The sequence below is a fragment of the Myotis brandtii genome, unplaced genomic scaffold (assembly GCF_000412655.1).
Source record: "Myotis brandtii unplaced genomic scaffold, ASM41265v1 scaffold1619, whole genome shotgun sequence".
NCBI lineage: Eukaryota > Metazoa > Chordata > Mammalia > Chiroptera > Vespertilionidae > Myotis > Myotis brandtii.
In genome coordinates, this window is record NW_005355919.1 from 114343 (window position 1) to 119371 (window position 5029).

Consider the following 5029-nt stretch of genomic DNA (forward strand, 5'->3'; position numbering starts at 1 on the left):
CACAAGCTGTTATGAGAGGTAATGAGACCTGAACCACAGTAGTGGTGATAGCATGGAGAGGAAGGCTGTAAGATGTATTGTCTTGTAAGAGTTTTATTGACCCATAGAGAAAAAAATATATATTATGCAGGGCATGTGAAAGAACTTTTCTCTTTTCTCTCTCTTTTTAAAAAAAATTTCCATTTATTTTTGGCTAAGGTCAATGTCATTTTTTCAATATGAAAAAAATACAAACCAGCAAGTTCAATACCAAACAGAAATTGGAAGTGTAGGCTAGGACAAAACCAATAGTAGAGGGAAAGGCAATAGCAAAAGAAGAGGTGATATGTAGTCAAAAGAAAGAGGGTGTCCTGTCCTCTCTCCTATGGGGAATGACTCCAATATTTAGGTGACAGTACATACCTTTTCATACATTAGTTAGAGATTGATGGGCATAAAGAGAATGAGGTCTAGGTCTTTCTTCTGCTCCTGTAAGGTAAACAAGTGTTGGGTGTTTCTCTACTGAAAGTCACAGCTCTTTCAGTCACACTCCATACAGATACCCCTGGTTTCTTTCTTTTTGGGGGCTTAGGATGGTGTTTCTAGCACACAGTCCCTAAATGGGATCTGGATGAGATTCAGCTTCTTGGAGAATTATCTTGTAAACAGAGAAGAAAATATTAACTGGACAGATGAGAGGAATGGGCACCAGAAGAAAATACAAGGTTACCCCAAATGGCAGAAATAAGATTTCCCAGAGTGGAAAGAGAGAGAGAGATGACATTCAACAAACAATGAATATTTATTGAGTGCCTATTTTGTGCCAGGCACAGTTATAGAACACCCCTAAAAGAAAAAAAGGACAGGCAGAGATGAAAATTCTGAGGGGGGTGGGACTGGCAGTGGAGAAAGAAGATTGAAGGAACTGGGAAACCTGGGTGACAGAGTATGGCCTCAGGCCTCCTCTTTAGACTCCTCACTGAAATCCTCCTCCTTTTCTGGGGTGGCATCCTAGTAATTCTGGTACTCAGAGATGAGGCTGTTCATATTGCTCTCAGTGTCTGTGAACTCCATCACGTCCATGTACCAGTGGAGGAAGTCTTTCTGATGGAACACAACAGCCAGCTATTCTGAGATGTGCTGGAACACCTCCTGGATAGCTGTGCTGTTGCTGGTGAAGGTGACTGCCATCTTCAGCAATAAGGCGGGATGTCACAGACAGCTGTCTTGACATTGTTGAGGATCCATTCCACCAAATAGCTGCTATCCTTGTTTTGCACACTGAGCATCTGCTCTTCCACCTCCTTCATGAACATCTGCCCATGGAATACAGCAGCCATGGTGAGGTATCGGCCTTGGTGGGGTCACAGGCAGCTATAATGTTTTTGGCATCAAATACCTGCTGGGTGAGTTCGGGTACAGTGAGGGCCAGGTACTGCTGGCTTTCATGGCTAGTTAGACAGGAAAAGCAAGGCATGAAGAAGTGGAGGCATGGGAAGAATACCATGTTGACTGGCAACTTGTGGAGGTCAGTATTGAGCTGGGCAGGGAAGCTAAGGCAGGTGGTGACACCACTCATGGTGGCTGAGAGAAGGTGGTTCAGGTTCCCATGGGTTGGCATGGTCATCTTGAGGGTGTGGAAGCAGATGTCGTAAAGGGCCTCATTATCAATGCAGTAGGTATCATCAGAATTCTCTACCAATTGATGGACAGATTGGGTGGTGGTGTAGAGCTCAACCACAGTGTCAGACACTTGGGGTGAAGGTACCACACTGAAGGTGTTGATGATGAAGTCAGGATATTCTTCACAAATCTTGCTGATGAGCAAGGTGCCCATTCCAGAGCCTGTGCTCGTGGGTCAGCTGGAAGCCCTGCAGGCAGTCACAGCTGTCAGCCTCCTTCTGCACCACATCCAGGACTGAGTCAAACAGCTAAACGCTCTCTGAATAGCAAATAGAGTCCATGGTCCTGGGTTCTAGATCCACCAAGATGACAGGAGGAGCATAGTTCCCACCTGTGGCTTCATTGTAATATACGGAGCTGCATTCCAGCTGCAGGTTTCTCTCCTCATGGTAGATGCTGGTGAGGTCCATGCCATGTTCATACTGATCACCTCCCAGAACTTGGTTGCCACACTCGTTGTCCTGGACCTGCACCATTTTCCTCATGGTTCAAATTAAAACTTTTTGCTCAACTCAAAGTGTGTATGGGCAAGAAAATAGGTAATATTTTTCTCTGCTGCTGATCACAGGCTTCTAGAGTGGGACATGCTCCTGAAGCTAGAGCAGTGAGGTCTGAGTGCAGGGCAGGAAGGTTCTGAGAGGGAGAAAGGGGAGGGCTGAGCGAGGCGTGGAGGGAAGGCAGGCAGAGTGGTGTGTGTGTGTGTGTGTGTGTGTGTGTGCCAGCTGGGGGTGGGAGAAGGGCCTGCACCAAGCTCTGGCAACTTGAAAGAACTTATCTCTCTCTGTGTGTCTCTCTGTGTCCTTGTCTCTCTCTGTGTGCCTCTGTCTATCTCTCTGTTTTTTCAATCTCTTTTTTTCTTTATTTTATTTTATGTTTTAAAATCACCATTTAACCCCCTATATACTCTTCTACCTCCATACCCACCCCCTCCACCACTACCCCAATTCCCTTCCCAATCACCTCACTGTTGTTGGTGTCCATGAGTTTTTTCTCTCTCCCTCTCTCTTTTTTTCTCAATCCTCCACCTCCATGATCAACCTCCCAAACACAGAACTGCCAGCCTGCTCTCTCTGAATCTGTCTCTGTTTGGCTTGTTAGTTCAATCTGTTCATTGAATTCCACATATGAGTGAAATCATATGGTACTTGTCTTTGTCTGACTGGCTTATTTCACTTAACATAATGCACTCCAGATCCATCCATGCTGTCACAAAGGGTAAAGTTGTATTATTATTATTTTTTTTACAGCAGAGTAGTATTCCATTCTATAAGTATATCATAGCTGTTTTATCCACTCATCTACTGATGGACACTTGAGCTGCTTCCAAATCTTGGCTATTGTAAATAACACTGCAATGAAAGAACTGATCTTTTAATTACCAACTGACCCTGATTCAGTACAGTACTTTATTTTTTCAATATCATTTGGATTTTGAAACAATAAACAGGTTTCCTTTTTTTCAGAATTCCTTAGCCCAAAATACTCTGTGGTACACTACAGGTAGAGAATGTTTATCACTGTTATTTTGTGTCTATTTAATAGCAAGCTCACAAACAGAACATCTGCCCATGAGCATGATGCTGATTCCAGCATCAGCTGTTATTGCAAATTGAGTGGAGCAGAAATGGGAGTGCTTAGTGTGAGGGTGGCAACTAGGCCAGGCATGGCACAGCTGGGGCTCTTTCCGCCCCTACTTAGTCATGGATCATCTGTCCTCAAGCAATGCCAAAGGCTAAATTTAGTGGTGCTGGGTGTGGTATTGGGAGCCCCAGGATTCAGTATTGGAATTCATTTTATGCAGTGTTGAGCAAGTTTAAAATGATGCTTTAAAATTATTGCATCTATAATGAAGGGGAGATGGAAGAAAGAAGCAAAGCTCTATTACTTTGTTCACATGCCATGATCATTTATTTAAGGGAGCATTAATAAAAAAAACAGTTGTGTGCTTGCCATAGTGCCAAGTGCTCAAATTAGAGATTCAATATATAGTTATCTGTCCATGGAAGCTTACAGAATATCAGGTATAAGAGATCTATAGAAATTTATAATTAAAAACAACAACCAGAAGTATAGTGACAAATACAAGTACATAGGAAGGAGTATCCAACTCTGCATGGGAAAGCTCCATAGCTTGAAAACATTTGAGCTGAATGTGAAGCATTGAAAGAGTTCTTAGGTTCTTAGGTGGAGGGGAAGAAGAGCAGGCATTCTAAGCATAAGTAACATTAGCAAAGGCATATAAGGCATAAAAGTATAGGGCATGTTCAGAAAATAGAGTGCTTATTGTTTATGTAGATTGAATTCTTGGAATTCTTAAGGACTTTGAAAGACATTTTGGAAGTAAGATCCATAACACTTGGCAAGCAATTGACTTAGAATGAGTGGGAGGAGAGCTCTCTTAGATTTTTTTAAAAAAATTTTGTGCAATTCCACCAGCATCTTATACAGTTATGAAGGATCAAATTCCCTAGACATCTGACTTTGGATTACTTCGAAGGGATCCTGAGTAGTACCTTGAAAAACACAGGAAAGTCTTGCTTCATTATTATTATACCAACTCCAAGAATGTAAGGAAAGAACATAGTGATTCTTAAATTGTATTGATGGGGAAGCTGTGGTACAATTAGTGCTTTACTCAAGGTCTCATAACAAAAGAATTAGAGTTTGGATTAGAACTCAGATATCTTAACTCCAGAGATTTTGCATGTAATTCCAAAACCAGGCTCCATTACTTATTTATTTACTTGGCATGATGAAATACATGGGTATCTATTACAATAGGAAGGTTGCTTGGGGTTTGTATGGATAAAATATAAGGGCATAAAACCTAAGAAGGTAAGTGTAATGTACAAAATAGTGAGCTTGGAAATTGAGACTCAAATTGGTTTAGAGAAAATAAAGGCACCAGAGTTCAACTATGAACAAGCTTTGTGTAAGCTTAATGCATCTTCTCACAGCTACTGGCCCCCGACAGTGACAGAAAACAGATACGGGAGAACAGAAGTTAGCTGTTAGCTCTAGAAGTAAGAAATGCATGCTACAAGAACTAGGTATAAACAGACAAAAGCATCACTTATGAGTCCTGAGTAGAAGTATTGCACCTTTTAGAAGTTCTTCCTATGTTCCTAGAATCTGGATGTTGGTGTGTATCTGAGTGGAAGGGCAAAGATGAACCAAAGAGGAATAGAATTATAGTAAATAGAATTATAACATCTTACAGAATTTCTAGTTCAACTCTACCCATTTTGAGGTCTCAGAAGTCTGAGATGTCCAGGAGAAATGACTTGATGATTAAATTATAACCACTAGAGGCCCGGTGCACAAAATTTGTGACTCCAGAGAAAGCAGTTGCCTATTCATCCTTTCT

At 41.7% G+C, this 5029-nt stretch overlaps 1 pseudogene; it reads right to left on the reverse strand.

Moving 5' to 3' along the window:
* Window positions 1-848: 848 nt before the first annotated feature.
* Window positions 849-1888, reverse strand: LOC102238847 (annotated as a pseudogene).
* Window positions 1889-5029: the final 3141 nt, after the last annotated feature.